Source organism: Pteropus medius, unplaced genomic scaffold (assembly GCF_902729225.1).
Source record: "Pteropus medius unplaced genomic scaffold, Ma_sr-lr_union100, whole genome shotgun sequence".
In the NCBI taxonomy this organism is placed as follows: Eukaryota; Metazoa; Chordata; class Mammalia; order Chiroptera; family Pteropodidae; genus Pteropus; species Pteropus medius.
This window is the reverse complement of record NW_024349800.1, coordinates 14,142,296-14,164,326: the sequence shown is the minus strand read 5'-3', so window position 1 is coordinate 14,164,326 and position 22,031 is coordinate 14,142,296. Positions and strand designations below refer to the sequence as shown.

General features: G+C 35.1%; 1 protein-coding gene across 15 annotated transcripts in view; it reads left to right on the top strand.

The window, feature by feature from the left end:
- Positions 1-227: 227 nt before the first annotated feature.
- KLF12 (KLF transcription factor 12) overlaps positions 228-22,031 on the top strand; it is a 380,325-nt gene continuing 358,521 nt past the window's right edge. For 2 of the 15 annotated variants that reach the window (XM_039886850.1, XM_039886851.1), the window contains exons 1-2: positions 228-645; positions 16,283-16,358. The gene's annotated coding sequence lies outside the window, so the exon portion shown is untranslated. Of the gene's footprint in view, positions 646-666; positions 883-13,067; positions 13,205-16,282; positions 16,359-22,031 lie in introns of those variants that run through there. The other 13 variants (XM_039886839.1, XM_039886842.1, XM_039886846.1 and 10 more) reach the window with 11 other exon arrangements.

Sequence of the window (22,031 nt, the reverse complement as noted above, 5' to 3'; positions counted from 1 at the left end):
TGGGTGCTGCAGCAAGGTGGTGCAGGTGAAAGGGAAGCGTGGCCGAGGCCAGAGGCCGGGGGGCGGGGGCAGGGGTGGGGCGGGGTGGGGCGGGGTGGAGGCTCCGCGGACCCACCCCCCAGCCCGGCGGCCGGGGCGGTGAAGCGAGGGCCGGGCAGTGGGTGTTGCCTTCTACCTCTGCGAGCGGGGAGGGGTTAGTTTCCCACAGGGGATTTCAACCATCACACTCAGAGCCCGCCTCCTAATCCTCGGGCGGAGCAGCTCCGGGGCCCCATTTTATGGCAATAAAGCGACTTAGCGCCTGCTGAGCGAGCCCCTCCCTGCCACCGCCCCCGCCCTCGGCCCCACCCCGGGGCTCGCCCGCAGCGGCGGGGCTTTGTTTCTGGGGAGGAGGACCCGGAGCTCTTTTGTTTGGGGGTTTGGTGTTTTCACCCCCCAGCTCACCCGCCCCACCCCCCCGCGCCTCTCCGATTTCCTGAGCTGCGGGCTGCAAGGGAGGAGAAGCCGCGTCTTGCAAACCCCTCGCCTGGGCCCCGGGGTAATTCGATGCGGGCCTGGCGAGGCTCCCCACGCTAGACCCGGGCTCGCGTCTCGGCAGCCTCCACCCACCGGCCCACCCTACATTTAGTGCATCATGTGATCCGGGTAAGTCATTTGCAAGTACAACAGTTCCCTGGGTTGCCCCCCATTCATTTCCTGAGAACTGCAGAGAGCAGCTGAGAGGCTCTGCCTGTGCGTGTGCGAGTGTGCGTGTGAGTGTGCGCGGGTGACGCCGTGTGTGCGAGTGAGTGTGCGCGCGCGTGTGTGAGAGAAAGGGAGAGAGAGAGGGGGACTGTGTAAGGGAAAGAAAACAATTTCTCCTGCTCTGCAGCTTCTGTTCAGGTCTGTGCCGATTCCGTTTCTTATCAAAATAAACAACCCCCTCCTCTCTCTCTCTCTCTTTTTTTTTTTTGCCATCCCAAATCAGACCGTATTCTCTTAACATGTTTTATTTTCCTTCTGTCATCTGCTCAAGTTAAATCATTTTGGTTGGTCTGTGATCTTAAAGGGGGAAAGTGTTGGGAAGCAGGAGGGGGCCGAGGGAGGGCTATGATATTGCAAAGCAAGTATCGCCCGTCGGATTCTTGGAGAAGAAAGGAGCCCCCACCCCGCTATTTTTTAAAAGAACTTAACAAGTAACGTGAATTAAGCAGATGTTTTTCTACCCCTAATGGAATTGTTGGTTGCCGTGTTTGCCAGACAGTTGCCAAGGATGAGAAATAAAACACTAGGGCTGAATTTGGGGGCGGGGGCTTGTGGAAGTAGTTTGCCCCCAGGAATAAAGCGAGTTCGGTGAAAAGCTGCCGCACCGGGGCTGTGTGGGCTCTGGGTGTGCGCTGGAGAGTGGAGGGGAAAGGGTTAAGGCGGAGATGACACTGCTGGCATGAATAGTGGTCCTGGTGCTACATTCAGTATTGTCTCTGGTCGTAATGATGTGTAACTGTCACTTGCTACAGTGCCTGGTCCATGGAAGTAGCCAGGGGCTGCCCCGTGGCTGTTATTTTCAATTACAAGGGACCTGGTTGGAGTTGACAAGGGCCAACTTTGCACGTCCACCCTGGCCGGGAAGTCCGCCTAGCCGCTCTGGGAGCCACTTCTTGCCTAAGAAGCTCGCTCTCAGGACTCGGACTTGACCTCCGCGACATTACTTGTGTCCTAGTTAGATGCTTCTCTTTGGGGAGAATCAATCCTGCTTTTGTTGGGTTGAGAACTGCCTGTTAGAACTTCGAAAACTTTTATCTTTGAGGAAAAGGGTGGGGTGCACTCAACAGTTCTGTTTCGAAAGTGTATTTGAAGCAAATGCTTGGAAAAAGTACCAATTCCTTTGTTTTATGCCCTGTAGCTTCCCAACCCCCTTCACCCTGCGCTTCGAGTTTTGCATACTTTAATAGTAATAGCCTTAATTCAGCTGATAAAAGCTGACTTTGAGTTAAGGAGTTAAAGAGTATTAGTACAACGGAATGTGTAATCTGGATAAACAGTTTGTGTGGTTAATATTGTCAGCTCTCTAATTTAACTGTACAGATGGTTTAAGTGTGGTTCTATATGGATTGTTTGAAGCAATTCCACTGGCTAATAGAATTCTCAGCGGAGCACTCGGATGCTTTATTTTAAATCAGCTTTAATATTCTCTCACTTTCTCTGTAACACCAGGGAGATGAGCAGCTCTATTTACATTTGGTGCATGTGCATCTAGTGGCTTCGGTAGACATCTGCCAATCAAGTACACGTCATTCTGCAAATCCACCTAGCCGCCTCCTTGCCCTTTTCTTACTGGAGGATAGAGTTGTTTAGATAAGTAAATGCTCTGAAATAAATTTGGTGTCTTTTTACAGGCAGCAGCATGTGATGGGGACAGGGGTGGTCACTTTGAAGAGTGGGTGCATATCATCTTCTAAGAAATGCTCTTTGGAATTAGCATTCATTAAAACAGTCCCCCTCCCACCCCCCAAAGCCCGATTGTGCTATTTGCAAATCTCATTCAAATGTTTACATTTTTAGAAACCACATAGAAATTGGTTATGGAAAAAGGGGTATACTGTTGGGCTAGAAAATGTTTAACTGCAGAAGCTTAGTAGAAATAGGATGTTGAAGGACAAATATTTCAGTTGCATAAGTTCTATTCATTGCTGCAGCGTGGTCAATGTGGAGACTACCTGGAGTATATCAAGCTCCTAGGAGTTGGGGAGAGACCAATTTGAGCATATGAGAATTGGCAGAAATTTGTAATGTATTTAGGAAAGGGGTTTATTAGTCTACCTTCTAATCCATAACTCTTATGAAGCATTCTTAAGCTGGTAAAATTTGGAATGTTTCCACATGAAATTTTCATAATTTATGAACTAAAACTGTGTAACTAATATAGCTGTGACCAGTAAACAAAACATTCTTGAAGGTGTTCCTGTTTATTTTTGAAGTGCTTCAGTTATTTATTACTTAAAAATGCATATTTAAGAGAAACTCTTGTTAGCTAAACTTTATTTTGGAATGCTTTGTATTACTGTTTATTGAATGAAAATCGTTGTGCTAGTGAGCCTTTAATATTTTTTTCTCCACAAAGTTCTGTTTTAACAACTGAATGTCATCTGGGAGAAAACCAGTCCTGATATATAGCATTTGAGACCTTGACCTTAGCAACTCTTGGCTGGTTGTTGTTTACTACAGCTGCAGCCTATGTGTGCACAGAAAGGGGAGGGACTGCAAACACTGGTGTGCTCACTCTCCCCTGGCCAAAGGAAGAACAAATCAGGATGCTTGATGGTCATTCTTAAGAGCACGATCAGGCATCTAATTGCAAATAATGTTCTGGTCATTTAAAAAATATGTATGTCCCTCAGGGATTACTTCCCATCCTTCTGTGAAAGGTAAACATGGACTTGAACAGACTCAGAGTGAGTTTTAGATGTTAGATCATCAAGCAGGCTGTAATCAACTTATTAAAATAATTTGATCTTAATTATATATATATATATTTTAAACACCTTCTGGGCCTATACTGAGGGCATTTTGAACTCAAGCCAGTGTTGGTTAATCTAGTTTTGAGTAATCTTCTCAGTGAGGTGATTAAATAGTTGAATATATAAAGGCCCTGGACATTTTCATCATTGTACAAAATGGGAAATGTGGAGTTTCATATTTATGCAAATTAACATTAAAATAACCATATTGAAATGGGGATGTCAAATGGTTTGTTTTCTTTATATTGTAAAACAATCTTAATGTCACACTCATAAATCTAGATGTAGATGATTTGTGTATTAATACAGAATAGTTATGTTCTACAACACTAGAGATGACACACTCAATTGAAAAGTTATTCATTTTTTAGTTAAATAAATCTCCCAATTTATACTTCTGTATTGATTAATGAGCAAGAGCTAAAAATTCCCAGTTTCATTCAGAATGGACACCATGGATATCTTTTCCTTTTAGAAAATAACTTTCATTTTTGTAAATAATTCCTAAAATAGGTTTCAGTGCTTACCTCTAACATTTACATTTTGAAAATACCATATGCTAGTAGAGTGGAAATACCTATATTTTTGCCCACTGCTCATTTATTTTTTCAAAATTCACATTTATTTGCTTTTCAGCCTTCAAGTTATGTACAGCTTTCAGTCTTAAGTATGTACAAAATGTAAGAGTAAAAATATTAAAATTAAATCACTGGCAACACCCTGTAACCACAGCCTTAACTCATCCATTACAACCACAGCTCCCAAAATCAAAATGCGAGTAAACGGTTGGGCCTTGCCCTGTGCCCAGAGGGTCAGCAGTCTTAAGCTCCATGAGACGTGCTTGGTTTCTAGCTCCCAAGCCTGTCCAGAGGACTACTTCACTTCAGCTGGCCAGAATCATTTTCAGGGCCTAGACCAGCCACACCCCATCTTGAAGTCAGCCTTTGAGTTCTGTGGTCAAGAACACATGCTGTGGATTAAATGGTTGCTTTCTCTATATATTCTCAGTAATTATGTTACAAAAGGATTTTTCGGTTTTGGGTGTTTATTGTCGTAAAAGTGGCTACTTGAGTAGTCATATTGCTCCATAAAAATTTGTTTTGGTCTGGCGGTAGATTACAGGATATTCACCCAAGAAATTCTGCTCTGGTATGGTCTTTCTTCCTGTAAACTCCCCCCACCCCTCAAGTCATACTTTTATTTTATTTTTTGCTCATTTCATGGTATTTATTCTAAAACGTTTAGTGTAATAATTGGACTAGTTCAAACAGTATTGCTATTGAGGTACTCATGGACTAATAGAAAGCCATTGGTTGCTATATTGCTGCAGAGAAGGTGAGAGGGGAAAAAAATGGAAGAGCTTTGGGATGGTTTTCCTATCCCCATCAGAGGCTGCAGAAGCTCCCACTATTACTAGTTGCTGGCCTAGATATCCTGGACTTGTGTTCCAAGTGCTACATTCACCATGCTTATCAGTATCTAGTAGCCCCCCTCATCTACAGGGGTTGTGTTCCAAGACCCCAATGGATGCCTGAAACCATGGATGGTACAGAACACTATATATACTATGTTTTTTTTGCTGTAAATACACCTTTTCACTTAAAGGAATACTTTATAGCTTCTCTTTGGTATATCCGAATTACCAGCATCACTGCCCTTGTGCTTTGTGGCCATTATTAAAAAATGAGGGATACTTGAGCACAAGCACTGCCATACCGTAACAGTCAATCTGATATCCAAGAGGGCAACTAAGTGACTAATGGATGGGGAGCATATGCAGTGTGGATATACACTGGACAAAGGCATGATTCAAGTCCTGGACAGGATGGAGCTGGATGTCTTGAAATTTCATCAGGTCACTCAGAATGGCGCACAGTTTAAAACATGAATCGTTTATTTCTGAAATTTTCCATGTGATGTTTTCAGACCGTGATTGACCTCAGGTACTGAAACCTTGGAGAGTGAAACCATATATAAGGGAGGACAAGTGCATATAGCTTTTCACGATAATTTATGGCACCTTATGTATGCATATACTATTTATACATATGTTCACTATTTTACTTATGTGTTGTCTATGTATATAATACTTATGTTTTTATATTTTTTATCTATATTGGTACATCCCACACCATGTACATTATGATCAAGAATTATAGTAAAAAGCCTTCCACACACACTTGTATTAAAAAGAGGAAAAACACAGTCTGTTTTTTCAAATTCTATGTTTAGTAATACTATTCTCACTTTATTTTTGAGATTAAGAAGCAAACTCATAACAAAACATGAAAACAACACTGCCCCAAATAAAAACCAATAAACTTAAATGGCAACAAAGATGGATTATTGTAAAAAATGAATAAACTACTGTAGAGAAATCCTTCATTTCATAATTAGGTGTCTGCTAAGATTATATATCCTGGAATCAGGACTGATTCTAGTGTCAGAAATACCACAATTTGAGTCAGTGCTCTTTTGCTTACTAACTCTGGGTGACCTTGGTCAAATTTCTTAACCTCTCTGAGTCTGTGAAATGGGGAGAATAAAATGTAGTTTGTAGGGCTGTGGTGTGGGTAAAATGTGATAATGTGGGTAGAAATCACTTTGTAATATTGTGAAGTACTGGTGTGGCAACTGATTTGACAGGAAAACCATTTCCCGCTCCCTACCCGCTGGCCTAAAAGGGATGAACTTTCCAGCTTCTCAAAGTGAGCATATAAATTACAGTGATGGAGAAGGAATTTCCGAGTGTGGGTAGAAAACTTCTAGCAGTCAAAGGTCATGAATTCCATTTCTGTCTCACCAGAGATTTGCTCTGTGACCTTGAGAAAGTCACTCTATAAAGTTTCTATGTAGCTGGTTTAAAAGTTGCTATTAACATATAATGCAGGTAAAGTATCTGAGCTTTGCAAAAGATAAATACATGGAAATACAGTTTTCATTATCATTTACAGAAAATAGAAAATAAAGATCAACAGTGATTATTTAGAGATGCTAAACCTCTAGGCTACTTTAATGAGTCAACTGAAACTTCTGTCAACTGGTCACTAAAAATGTCCTTATTTTTTTATAGAATCATTAAATTTGTGCTGTTGTACTATAATTTAGAACAGTCTATTGAACTACAAATCCCTAGTTAAGCTAAGATTCCGTTGATTAAGCTATGTCTGATTCATAGCTTAGAGTCTTTTGGTTAGACCCAAAGACTCGAGCATCGTTGAAACACAGCAGTACACAATAAAGAAAAGTAGATGATGGAGATCTTAAATGGGTATATGAAAATTTATTGAACATACTTTATATGCATACATTTTCCCGCCATGTTCATTTCTCAGATTTCTCTAAAATGTGAAGGAATTAAGAACAATATTAATTTCATAATTTCTCCCTAACTGCATTTTCTCCAGTTAAGAGGCAAAAAATATTTTTTTCATGGTTTTCTGAAACACTCTGTTCTTAGAAGAGCAGAGAACAAACTCAAACTAGCTCATCAATATAACTAATTTTAGACTCTTTTCATGTCACACATACACCTTGCCTAACTCTTGTTCATGTTACAACACTCTATAATAAGCATCACTTTCTGTGTGACTCCTATTTATCATCCCTTTAAGAGTATGCTGGGTTCCAGTCTGTATTCTGTGGCCTCATAGCACATGATATTGTATTGCGTCTGGTGTAATTGCTTCTTGCTTTGCCTTGTCCCCTCCCAATAGTAAGCCCCTTGAGAGCAGGAAATGAATCTTCTTCATAGTTACTTTCCTGGCTTCTGTTAACACAGTGCCTAATATAGTGCCTAATATATTGTGTGTAGTGCTAAAATTCTTATTGAAAGAACAAATTGTCCATATGACAATCCTTTCAGTAGCTAAATGCCAGTATCATGGTCATTTCCTAAGTTTTTTCATCTCTAGCTCAGTATAGTCAACCCTATGAGCCATTCCACGATTCATTACATTTTCCTGAAATTTTTTCATCTTGCAAAATGAAGCCTTGTAGTGCAAACAGTGCTGGATTTGAAACCTGAAACCGTTCAGTTTTTAGCTAATTGGGCAGGTTAATTTTCCAAGCCTCAGTTTACTCATTGGTAAATAAAAGAAAAACAAGAACAAATAATGTTAACATTGCAGAATTTTTTTTGAGGATTCAAATACTGATGTTAGTAAAGCATCCATTATTCAGAACTTTAGACATCCTTAGTGCTCCATGTATAAGTCCACTCCAATATACTGATGCTTCTTTTAAAAGCGGCCATTCAGGATAAATAGTAGCAACAAAATAAAATAACTACTCTTTATTATAAAGCTGCTATAATACAGAAGTTAGTCCCTGTGCTTTTCGTGTTACTTATATGTACTCTAGTAAGTAGGTATGTATACTGACTTTCAAATAATTGAGACTTTGAATATTATACGCTGAGACCGCTAAAGTATCTTTTATACACTGAATTTTGAATTATGAACGTAAGTTCATGAATGTATTTTTTTTTTAGCTATTGTGTGATGGTGCTGTCTGCCAGGTAACATCTCTCCCAATCATACCCCCTATGACTTTGCTTGCCACTTTTGAAAAAAAAATTTCGAAAATTTTACAGCTTTTTAGCCTTTCATTAGCAAAATAAATAGAAGAGAGGGAAAATGAAAGTGCCTCTTTTAGTTATGACAAACAGGGTATATTATCTTGATACACAGTTGAAACAAATCATTTGATGTGCTGAAAAGTGGTGAATATTGAAAATGTTTAATGGAGTTAAACTGATAAATTGTGAAAAATAATAAGATTACACACCACACAAAGTGCTATACATTTGTATTTAATACCAGTATTTAATAGATTGTGTGTAATACAGATTTTGTAATTTTTCTTTTGTCTCTGGGAATGGGTCTCCTTTAAAACCTGTCTGATCCCTTGACTTAAACATATTTGAGGTTTGAAACAGGTTTTCAGGAGTGCGTTTTATATATGTAAAGACCCTCACCTTTATTTATTAAATAATATTTTTTGCATACATATGTATGATACTGTAGTTTCTATTTTATAGAGATGGAAACTGATTTTCACCAAAGTTATGCCATCATGGTCAATAGCCAGTTGGTTTTAAAGGGGAAATTTGAACACTGGAAAGCCTCAGCTGTGTTACTGTTACCTCCCTCCAGCCTTCAGGTGATATTCCAGGTTAGTCTTATTACAGAGTAGGACAAAAAAATGACAGCATTATACAGATAAATATTGTGTTTACAGGCTGTATTATTTTATTTGTAGATTATGTTGACATAGCACATTTACTAGAATACATTGACTGGAATTTTTACTTCCAAATAGAAGCCAGTTCTACGTTTGCTGATATATGTACTAAAACAAACTAGGAGACCTGATCCAGAAAATGTTAGAAGGCGGTTGCTACAGGATATTCCATCGTGGTAATAGTAGACCAGTAAATTCTGGCCAGTATGCATTCTGCTGTCTGATAAAGCTATTATAGTCAGAGGCATAATGAAAGTAATAGGAAACATTTATATTAAAATGCCTGCTTATCCATCTGACCTATACTTATTTAGCTCCTACTATATATCTGGAATCCTATAAGAAAATGGGTAGGACATCATCATTAATGAGCTGAAAATCAAGTAGAAGAGGCAAGACTTATGTAGAAAATTGTAATACAAAGTAATTTGTGATAAATAGACCAAGTGTTAAAAGTTGTATAAACAAAATGCATGGGGAAAAAAATTGCTACTATCCAAGAGACCAAAGGTTTCATGGTTTTAGTAGACAGATGGCAAAAATTCTTCATGGGAAAAGTTTACTTTTTTATAGGAAAGCAGCAAACCTGCAAGAGGAAGAAAGCAAATTAAAAAGATATTTTGGCAACTGTGGGGATTTCACACCTTTTCTGTTATCTTTTAGAGCTGATAGCTTTATGGTGTTTTGGTAAACTCTCATTTGCCATATCATGAGAAAATTTTCTTTTCTAAAAATAGGTCCAAAAATTGGCCATGAAGTATTATGAGTTTAGAGAAGGTTTATTTGGGCCAAACAGATATAGTAATGATTGATTAATAAAGTTTTAAAAATATACTTTATGCGATGCTATCTAAGGAAATTTTTTTCATATTGCTGAAGAGGTTCGATGTATTATACTGTATTTGTAAATGATGGAAATTTTACCCTCGACCAAAATTCTTTGAATATAGGAATAAGAATTTTTATTTCAGAAGAACAATGGAAGGAAAAACTTGAAAACCAATCAGTTTTACAGAAGGTCAGAGTCAATTGTAGTTTATCAGAGGTGTTGCTTGAAGGGGTATTTAGAAAGAAGTCTGTACATTAAAGTGGTTGGATATTTAAAGAATGATAGTCTCTGGAGTGTGCATTAGCTTTTCTACTTTGGGTATAAATACAGGGCACTTAAGCTAACGAAATATTTCATTTTGAGAGATTATGTGACAAGAAAGAAATGAACTCTTAAGCAAATCTTTAAAGAGCACTGATGGGATTTTATTGTACACTGAGCTCTCTTTAGAGCACATTGGGACTACACCAAGGCTCTGGGCAGAAGCAGTTGTATTTTATTTATAAATAGCTTGGTAATTAAGACAGTTTAGAATACTTGAGAAGTATGGGCCAACAAAATATTGCTTAGTGCTTGGTGTTTTACAGAGTGGTTTTAGTTTCACCTTGACAATCCTGTAAAATGGATTAGACATGTTATCATGTTATCGATGAGCATATACAAGTCAAGTGAAGAAGGTGGCCAAATCAAAACTAGAATAGTGATTTCCAACACCGGTAAAATACATTTTTTTTTCCTCAAATACATTCTCATTCCATTGCTCTCTTTCTACCTTTTATTTAGTCTTAATAAACCAGTAAGTCTACATTGTACAAAAGAGATGCCACCGTCTCCTTGTCTGGCTTATAAGAGAGGTTCAGTGAATATTTTTGGATGAATATTTATCTCTTTTCTAAATGTACTTTAAAAAGGCACTAAAACCAAAAAACAAAAAACACCCACATATATCAGCCCAGAGGTACCAACCTCACCATTCCTAGGAGAGACCACAATTAGAGGCATCCATACTCTTTGAGGAAAATTAGGGAGATGGTTCGTCCCTTACTGTGTAGCAGGGCTCGTGCTATATGCTGAGAATACAAAGGAAAATAAAACATGGGCTTTGTCCTAAGGTATAGGCAGATTACGGAAGAAGCACCACGGCTAAGCCCAAAGTAAGGGCTATAATTAGTATATTCTGGTTTAGTTTATTTTCTTCATTTAGATCTTTAATGTACCTAAAAATAATACTCTGGATATGTTTGGATTTGTCTTAGTCTCTTTTAAGTGCTTTTAATTTTATCAGAAAAGCTTTTTCCATGTAAACGTGCTTTTCTAAGTTTTTTTTCTCTTACAAAAAATGTATATCACACATTTATTATACTTAGAATGTACATGATACATTTTAAAGGCATTATCTTTTTTACTTTTTATGACCAACTCAAAGCTAGGTATTTATGGCATTTTTAAATTTCTTTTGAAGATATAATTGACTGTTGAACAATTCATGAATGGAGCAGCATCCCATTTAACTAGAAGGGCACTCCCATTTATGGTATTTAAATGTGAATTATTACTTAATGACCTAGTTTTTCAAAGGAACACAATTTTCGATCTGTAGGAAATAAGCTTTGTTTTGCATAAACTTACTTGTTGTGTAGGGTTTGCAAATATCTCTCTCTGATAATAGTAGGTATAGGTGCATAGAGACTGTAAATTTCCATTTTTTTTAAGTGAACTCCTTTCTGTCTTTTTGACTTAGCTGCCCTTCTTCCTCTAGCCCCTTCTTCCTCTAGCATTCTATTCCTCCATAACCCAGGTCATCAGAACTACTATGTGTCCCTTTCTATTTTTCTATACATCAGAAGTATTATTAACACACATGCACATAAGTTTTTTTTTTTTGTTCCCTGTTTACAAAAATGTGATTAATTTTTGGAAACTATTTTCACTTTTTTTTTTTTTATCATTCAGTACTGCCTAAGGGGAATCCTTCCACACAGCTGCTACGGCTCTAATCCATTAAAAAAAACAACAACAAACAACTGTTGCATAATATTTCAAAGTTTGATATTTTCATAGTCTAACTATTAACTTACTGTTAGGTAGTACTTTGCTTCCAGTTTTTGCCAATAAAACTGATATTGTAACAAATATCTTTATACTCTGATGACCTATGAGATAGATTCCCAGGGTGGGATTACTATTTACCATTTCAGAAGGTTGCCACCACTTTGCTTTGGGGGAAAAAAAAGAGGCTATGACAGTTCTTGTTTTTACCAGCAATGTAGGCAATAACTCTTTCTCTGAAACTCCATGAGCAGTAGTTGACCCTTTTCCAGTCTGATTGTTGTGTGGTGGTAACTTATTGTTACATTAAAATATTATTTCCCAACTGGTAGTGACCTTGAACAGCTCTTTTCCTGTGTTTGTAGGTCAACTGGAATTGTTCTAAGAATTGCCCTGTCATTGTCCATTTTTCTATTTGATTTTTGTCCTTTTGTGGCAGTTCTTTATATATTACAACTATAACCATTTTTCTGACATCTGCATTGCAAATAATTTTTTCCGAAATGAATCTTTTGTCTCTTATCTGTTCAAATGGTATCTTATACATTTTAAATTTTTATATAATTGATTTTTTCTCGTTCGTTTTTCTTTTATTTTTTAAGGGTTTCTCATTGATAAAATAGACATGTAATCTCCTACACTTAGATTTAATTTTTCTTTCTACTTTAGTCCTGTCTTTAGTCCATTTGTATGTGGTATAAGAGAGGGTCCTCTTTTATTTACTTTCAGATGCATAGCTAGTCCATTGTATTATTACCATTTTTAAGGTAATGTATCCTTTTCCAGTAAATATAAATTTCACAATTGTCATATCCTATGTTCTCATATTCTATTATGGTACCAGATTTTTTTAAAAAAATAATTCTCTTAGATATTCTCAGACATGTAACTAAATTTCAAATTTAATGAATATTTTATTCTCATCCCACCTTCCCTGGGCAAAAAAAAAAAAAAAAATGCATAAAAACCCTCTTGTGATTTTAACTTTAATTGCATTAAGTTATAATCTGTGGACGATTAACATTTTAATGTTATTTTTAGTGTATTAATTATACCATCTCAATTCAAGTATGTGGATATATTTCTATTTGTTCATATATTATTTTTTATCCTTCAAAAAGATTTTAATGCTTTATTTGTAGTGGTTTCATCTTTAATTTAGTTCTAAGTATAGGTTTTTGGTTATTCTGTATCTACTGAGATAATATGATTTTCCTTTTTAGCCTGTCGATATAGTGAATTAATTGCATCACTTGATTTTTGAATGTTGTATCAGACTTCTATTGCTTGTATAATTCTTACTTGTTCTTGATTTATTATCTTACTATATATAGCTGTATTTGATTTTCTAATACTCAGTTAAGAATTTTTTTAAGAAATCTATGTTCATGGAGGATAGTGGTCTTAATTTTTATTCTTTTAATGTCTGTATCTGATTTTACTTTCAGGGTATTCTTAGCCTCCTAAAATGACTTGAGAAGTGTCAGATCATCTTCTGTTCTTTGGAATACTTTGTGTATAATTGATAATATATCTTCCTTAGAAGTGTGGAAGAATTCACCGGAGAATACATCTGTGTTTAGAGGTATTTTTTTTTTTTTTTTTGTAGGAAGGCTTAAAACTATAAATTCAATTTATTTAATACACATAGGGCTATTCAAGTTATATATTAATTTTTGAATGAAACTTCTTAGTTTGTAGTTTTGAAGAAATTTGGATTTTTCATCTAAGTTACAGAATTAGCATAAAGTTCACATTTCTCTATTCTTTTAAAGTTTGTAGGATCTGCACTGATAAACTCTGTTTCTGTTATTGGTGACTTGTAACTTTTCTGTTTTTTTCTTTATTACTCTGGTTAGAGGTTTATCAATTTCATGGATGTTTTAAATGCACCAGCTTTTGTTTTCATTAATATCTTTAATATTTTATTTTTCTCTAATTTGTTGATTCTTGATTTTTATTATTACCTTTCTTCTTATCACAGGTTTAATTTGTTCTTCTAGTTTCTTCAGATGGAAGCTTAGAATATTGATTTGAGACCTTTTCTCATGTGAAGATGTAATTTTTACTATAAATTTTACTTTGAGCACTGTTCTTTTAAATTTTTATTCAGTTAAAAATATTTTCTAATTATCCTTGTAATTTATTCTTTGACTTTGGATTATTTAGAATTATGTTTTTTAATATTCAAATACTTGGATATTTTGCATGTATCTGATACTGGTTTTAGCTTAATTCTGTGATTTTCAGAGGATGTATGATTTTGATTCTTGACAGATTTTTTGAGATTTGTTTTATCACTCAGAATATGGTCTATATTAGTGAATGTTACATGTACAATTGAAAACAATGTATTTTGCCATTGTTGGGTAGAATATTCTATAAATGTCAATTAGCCAAATTGGTTAATAATGTTCTTAAGTCATCTATGTTGTTAACTGATTTGTCTCCTTGTTCTCTCTGTTATTGGGAGATGAGAGTTTAAGTATGTAAGTACAATTATGAATTAATCTGATTCTCTTTTTAGTTCTATCAGTTTTTACTTTATGTGCTTTGAAGTTCCGTTATTAGATGCATACTCATTTAGGATTATTATTTTTTCTTGGTGAATTGACTCTTTTATCATCATGTAATCACTTTTTCCCTTGTAGACAAGATATAACTGGGTGTTACTTTTTAAAATCCAATCTCATTGTCTCCAACTTTTATTTGTAATAATTTGATTATTTACATTAAATATTTTTATGATTGGGTTTCTGCCTACTAATTTGCTATTTGTATTCTTTTTGTCTCGTGTGTTCTTTGTTTTTATTTTCCCATTTCTTACCCTCTTTGAGCTTGATTATTTTTCAGTATTTTATCTTCAATATCGACATTAATTACATCTCTTTGTTTTATATTTTTAGTACTCTAAAGTTTGCAGTTTACATCCATAATTTTTCACAGTCTGTCTTCAAATGATATTATACCACTTCCTTTATGATGTCAGACTCTTACAATGGTATAATGCTGTTTTTTTTTCTCCCAATGTTTATGCTATTTTGTTAATATATTTTACTTGTACATGTTATAAACCATACATTTCCTTGTTACTGTTTTTTCTTTAAAGAGTCCTTTAATAAGAACTACAAATCAGAAAAAACCGATTTTTTATTTTTACTGTTTTTTCTAGTTTCAGGGTTCTTTTTTCCTCTGTTCTAAATTTCCATGTAGTATCATATTACTTTTGCCTAAAGGAATTTCTTTGATATTTCCTGTAGTGCAGGTCTGCTGGCAGTGACTTTTCTCAGCTCTTGGTTGTCTGAAAAAGTCTATTTGCCTTTGTTTCTGAAATATTTTGGCAGAGTTTTGAATTATAGGTTGACAGTTTTCTCCCCACTTAAAGATGTTACTTTGTTATTCTTTAGCTTACATACTTTCTGAAGAGATGTCTTTTGGCATTCTGATCTTTGTTCTTTTATATGTCATGTTTCTCTTTTTCCCTAGCTGCCTTCAGGATTTTTTCTTTAACTTTGGTTTTCAGCAATTTAGCCATCATATGCATAGGTGTGTTATCATTTGTAATTAAACTGCTTGGGGTTCTCTAAGCTTCCTTGATTTTTATTGTTCTAAGTAATTTTTCATAAGTTTACATCCATTATCTTTTTGAATATTTCTTCTGCACCCTTTTCTTTCCTCTACCTGGACCACTACATTAGTCTGCTTGATATTGTCCCATAAGTCTTGAATCTTCTGTGAATGCCCCCCTCCCCAATTCAGTTTTCAGTCTGAATGGTTTCTGTTGATCTGTGAAGTTTATTAATTTTACGTGTTGTGTCCAGTTTTTTGTAAGCTCTGTAGAGAATTCTTCATCTTTGATATAAAGTTATTTGCCTAACATTTTCGGATCACTTTAAAAAATTTTCCACCTCCAGTGAATTTCTGTTTATGCATGTTGTCTATTTTTTCTTTAGATTCTTTTACATTTTAATCACAATTATTTTAAAGACTCTTTGATAGTTTCAACATTGCCGCCATCTCAGGGTCTGATTATGTTGATAGCTTTATCCCTTGACAATGGACAATTTTCTTGCTTTGTTTTTATGTCTTGTAATATTTGATCGACTGTATGACATAATGTATAAAACAATGGTAGAGACTGATGTAGATTATTATGCTAAGAAATGAACTTGCCTCTTATTCTGTAAGGTGTTAGTGTCTGTGGAAAGGTAAGATGAATCAATCTGGTCAGCAGATGTTTTGAGTTATTGATTTGTTGTTGCTATTGAATTCTCACATCACTAGAGACTTCAGGTTCCTCCAGGAGTGCATTACTTTTACTTTGAGACTTCTGTGAGACTTGGAGTGACATGGAGTTTTTTTTCTCAGTGTTCCTGCTTACCCTCAACTTTTACCCAGCACTGAATTCAAATGACACAAGTGTTTGTCTCTGTTCTAGTCTGGGTGGAGTTGTGGATGGGTACGTGGTGGGGTCCTAGTTCCCCTGCAACAGCTTCAGTCTTAGGCAGACCTGGTGTTCTTAAGCCTGAATTACAGCTTTGTCATCATGCCTATCCCTTCTTCCTGTGGTAGCCAAACTCTGCTTTGTATCTGTGGCAGGCTTTATTTGCAGTGAGTTTCCTATTCCTCTATAAGTATGGCCTGCCTCTTTTTTGTGTTGTAGAAATCTGGACCTGAGTGAGTTTCCTGCCTTATCCCTGTAACAGACGAGTTTTACCTAGTGTTCAATGCAGAGTCAGGTATGTGTGATTTCATTCTCTTACCTGGCAGCTGCTACTATTTGAACGTGGGGAGAGGGATAGGCAAAAGTTCTCCCTCTCTCCTTGAGTCTGGGATGTTAGCTGATCCCTTACCTGCATGTCATCACTTCCAAGGGGTAATCTTTAGGTTTCCTGTTCTTTTTCCAAGTCTTTCATCTTAGCACTTGGAGGAGGCTTGTGTAAAAGAGCAGGTGAATGGATGTGGAGTGTCCTTGTATCAGGAGCTTCCTGGGATACTAAGTGACTCTACTAGCCCACATCCAGCTTTTAAGAATTTGTTAAAATTTTAGCGTTTTTTTTTTAATTAGCTTAAAAATTTAAAAAAGTTATTGCAATAAAAAGCACTTAACAAAAATTTATTATCTTAATTATTTTTAAACCTATGCTTCAGTAATGTCAACTATTTTTACACGTTGTGCAACAGATTGCGGATGTTTTTACTTTGCAAAACTGAAACTCTATACTCCTTGAACAACTCTCTATTTCCCCCTCCGCTGAACCTCTGGCGACCATCATTCTTCTTTATGTTTCTTATCTGCTTTTATGACTGTTTCACTCTTTTTCCATTATGGCCAAAGGCAATGTCCTATTTCTTTGTGAAGGAGCTTATTACCCACTGGAGCCTAGGTCACCTGGTTGCTGTGTGACTTAAACACTTTGATTTCAAAATTATGATTTTGTAGGGTATTCATCTTACATAAGGATTTTATTTCCACATCTCTTTAGCTTAAAAGTGCTTAGATTTCTTTTTAATTTTTTGGAATACCAGGTGAATTTGATTTGGGTTTTTTTTTTAATCGTCTACTGATAAATTATCTTTTTTTTTTCTACTTTAGTTGACTGTTATAAAGCATTGCATCAAAAGATCTGTTAATATTGAACTATCCTTGCATTAGGGAAGAAATCCTGCTTTTTCATAATTTATTATTATTGTATAACTTTGACTTTAATTGGAATGGTAATTAGAATATATACATCTGTAATCACAAATGGGATTGGTCTCTAATATTTTTCTTGGTGTTGAATCAGATTTTTGTATAAACATTTTGGTGGATGCATAAATTAATTTGAAAAATGATCATATCTTTTCATGAGATTAATTGGAACTGTTCCTTAAAGGCTAATACTCAGATGTGAACCATTGGAACATGCACTGCCCCATCCCCACCCCCCAGAGGTAATATATAATGTTTCCAATTCTCTGTATTCATTAAAGTTTTTAGCTTCTTTTTGCATCAAGTTTTGGCTGAGAAATTGCCCATTTGTTTTTTATTTTTTTTAATTTTGTTTATTGAGATACAATTGAAATACAACATTGCATTAGTTTTAGATGTGCAACATAATGATTTGATTGTTTAGTTAACATCCATCGTCACACATAGTTAAAATAGTTTCTTTTCTTGAGATGAGAACTTTTAAGATTTACTCTTTTAGCAACTTTCATATATACAATACAGTAATGTTAACTCTAGTTACCATGCTGTACATTACATGCCCAGGACTTATAACTGGAAATTCTTACCTTTGACCACTTTCACACATTTCACCAACATCTGTGCCTGTGGCAACCACCAATCTGGTATCTATAGCCATGATCTCTGTATCTCTCTCCATTTGCTTTATGGGCTTTTAAATTTGTCTCGGGATCACATGCAGTATTTTCTAATAAGCAGTTACATCTCTACCATAATGCATGTGTGTCTTCTTTCTTGTTCCTAATATTGTCTATTTTTATAGTATTTTTTCTGTTTTTCGTTAAATGTTCCACAAGTTAACTTTGCTGTTTTATCATAATTTTTTTTATTAAAAAGCTTCTGGATTTATTATTTCTGCTTCGTTTTTTCTTTGTTTTCTTTCCTGACTTTTAGCTAATGTTTCCTCAATCCTCTATCCTCTTTTTTTAAAGTTCTTTTTAAAAAATCTCTTTTGACAATGAAAACATTGAAGTTAGAAGTATTCTGAATATACCCTTTGATATATTTTGTATGTTTTTGTGGAGGAATTATTCCCTTTTTTAATTGTTTCTAATTTTTATAGTTTATAATTGTATTTCATAATTTCATTATTGTAATTTAGTTTGCAACATTGTTATTGGTTTCTTCTTTGAGAAATTCTAGGAATGTGTTTTCAAATTTTTGAGTATTAACTATTTGTTTTTAATTTTGTACTTACATTTCAATTATGATTTATATTCAGAAACTAACTTGTAAAACATTCTAATTTTTAAATCATTATAATTTTTTCTATTTAAGTATATGGTTTATTTTTACAATCGTTCTATAGGTATTTGAAATATCTTCTCTGTTAAGGAATGTGATATTCTATTTTTCATCTCTTAAATTGTGTTTATTGATTTGTTTTAAATTATTTTGTTATAACATTTTTTACTGTTAAATTTAGTTAATTCAAAGAGTAGTTTATTGAGTTCTGCATTATCATATTTTATCTTTATTAAATTTTTAAAATTTATTTTTCATTATTTTAAAATGTCTAAATATTAAGTAATATAACATACCATCTTAACCATTTTAAAATTTACAGTTCAGTAATGTTAAGTACATTCACAGTGTCATGCCACAGATTTCCAAAACTTTTTCATCTTGCAAAACAGAAGCTCTATACCCATTAAACTCCCCATTCCCCTCACCCAGTCCCCTAGCAACCACCATGCTACTTTCTATTTCTTTGACTTTGACCATTTTAGACACCTCATATAAGTAGAACTAGAGATTGCCTTTTTTGTATCTGGCTTATTTCACTTAGCATAATGTCCTCAAAGTTCATCCATGCTATAGCATGTGTCAAGATCTCTTTTTAAGGCTGAGTAATGTTACATTGTATTTCTATACAACATGAACATGGGTGTACAAATGTCTCTTGAGTCTCTGCTTTAAATTCTTTTGAGTATATAACCAGAAATGGAATTGCTGTATATTATTGTAATTCTGTGTTTAATTTTTTGGTAATTGCTGTTTGCCATTGCACCTGCACCATTTCGCATTCCTACCAGCAATGTATAAGGGTTCCAATTTGTCTACATACTGGCTAATGCTTGTTATTTTCTGGATTTAAAAAAGTAATAGCTATTCTCATGAGAGTGAAATGACATCTGTTTTTTCACTCATAGCTCGTTCAGTGTCTTAGAATGATTATAGCTTTAGAAATTGTCAACAAATTGTTTTAGGATTCTTTTTAGTTCTCTTAAGGTAAGCTAGTATAGGGAGTATCTCAAAGATGACTTATTTTTTTAGTTCCTCCAAAACAGTGACAGAGTAGGTATTATAAAAACTTTACACTGAACTTAAAATGAAAATAATATTAATGATATTTTAGAAGATGTCTTAAGTCTTACAACTCAAACTTTCTTTCATACTGTGGTACAGCTTTTATGAGTTCTTTTCCCTCCCTCCCACCCCCCACTGAGTACATAGAGTTCAACTGAATCAATAAAATTTGCTAAGGCAAAAGGTAATTTTGGGTAAAATTATGTTTTAGAAGTCAATCTCAAATTCAGAATTAGAATGCTTGGTAGTTAGTTTCTTGAGCTTCATGTGATACTTATATCCTGTTTCTAGATTACAAGCCCCTGAATCATTACAAGTCTCAGACTCCTTCTTACTGTAGCCATCTCTCTCACTCCACTAACCTCCCTTCAAAGGAAAATCCCAAGTCAATTCAATTTAATTCAGATCAACTGTGATATGGTTAGTGAAATTTAGCAAAAATAATTAAAATTCTTTCTCCCTGGGCCTGGTTAGTTATTTAACTCTCCACTACGTATTTGTAAAATGACAATATCTATTTTGCCTTTGTTGAGAGGATTACAGAAGCTGTGTGCGAAGCATCATCACTGTACTTGGCACAGAGTATGACCAATAGATAGTAGCAAGTATTATTTTTAGACATTGTTTCTACTCTCTCATCTAGAGGAAAAGATAGAACTCATTGGATAACTTCTAAAGTTAAACTGTGATAAGAACTATAATCTTTGTAGTAGAGGGAAAGTAATGGTAATTCCTACTAGAGGTTCTAAGAATGCTCTGTAGGGGGATGGCCTATGAACCACACATTTTTGGGTGGGTTACTTTTGAACGGGTGGAGGGAGAGGAAAGGGCTGTCTAGACAAAGGAAGCAGCTTGAGCTCAGGGTGAGGCAGGAAGTGCTGGGTGTGTATAGGGCTGAAGTCCACTGTGGCTGCTTTAGCCCACAGAAATACTTTCTTTGGAAATATATACAATGCTTTCATATATTTAAGCCAACAGAGAAACATGAGAGATTTCACTTTAAAAAATCTAGACTTCCAATTATTTTTGAAAAATTTGAAAGTCTTACAACTATCGATTGAAGTTTACTACCATTCTTTAGTCTCACATTATTTTAATTACTATATTTTAGACATTTTAATATAGTTTAGTTTAAATCTTCATTTTTTAAAAATGTCTTGGCTATTATTGCCTCTTGATTCTTCCATATGATTTTTATAATTATTTCCCTAGAAATAGGGTACGTATTTACAGTTTTAATATTTAAAAATTTTTCATTTGGTGGTTAAAGTAGTTCTTAATTTCATGATTTTTGTACCTTTTTTAGGTTTCACATAATTTTTTTAATTTAGTTTCAAGTATACAGTACATTGGTTAGACATCTATATAGTTCTTAAAATGATCCTCCCAGTTGCACCCTCCCTCCCCCCGACCCTCCACCTAGCCAACGTATTAATGCTAACTGCATTCCCAATGCCATGCTCCCCATCCCCATGACCATCCATCAGCTACTAATTTGTACTTCTTTAGCCCTTTGCCTAATTCTCCCAGCCCCTGAAACCCCTTTCCTCTCTGTCCACACCAAATTGTCCACTGTATTTATGAGTCTGTTTTTGGGTAGTTTCTTCATTTTATTCTTTAAATTCGGCATATAAGTGAAATCATGTAGTGTTTCTCTTTCTCTGTCTGACAAATACCTTCTAGGTCCATCAAAGCAATATCTTTTTTTCTTATCTTTTCAGCCACTCTATCTCTTGGTTGAAGCATCTAATTCTTTTCCATTTAAGGTACTTATTGATAGGAATGTAGTTGTTACCATTCTTTATTCCTGTTTTTGATACATGTTTTTTCTTCTTAAAGAAGTCCCTCCAACATTTCTTGTAATACTGGCTTGGTGGTGATAAATTCCTTTAGCTTATTTTTGTTTGGGAAACTCTTTATTTGTCCTTTAACTCTAAATGAGAGCTTTGCTGGATAAATTATTCTTGGTTGTATATCCTGGGTCTTCATTCTGTCGAATATTTTTTGCCAAGCCTTTGTGTGCTACATAGATTTTTTTGAGAAATCAGGTGCCAATCTTATGGGTTTTCCCTTATATGTAATTATTTGTTTTTCTCTTGCTGCTTTTAATATTCTTTCTTTGTATTTAAACTTTGGCATTTTAATTATGATGTGTCTTGGTGTGGGCCTCTTTGGATCCCTGAATTTTGGAATTCTCTGAACTTCCTGAGGTTTTGTATCCATTTCCTATACCAGGTTAGGAAAGTTTTCCATCATTTTTTCAAACAGCTGTTCAACATCTTGATTTTCTTCAGTTAGGCTGATCAGATGAATATTTGGAGCCTTAATAGTGTTCCATATCCTCGTTAAATTATTTTTATAGTCTTGG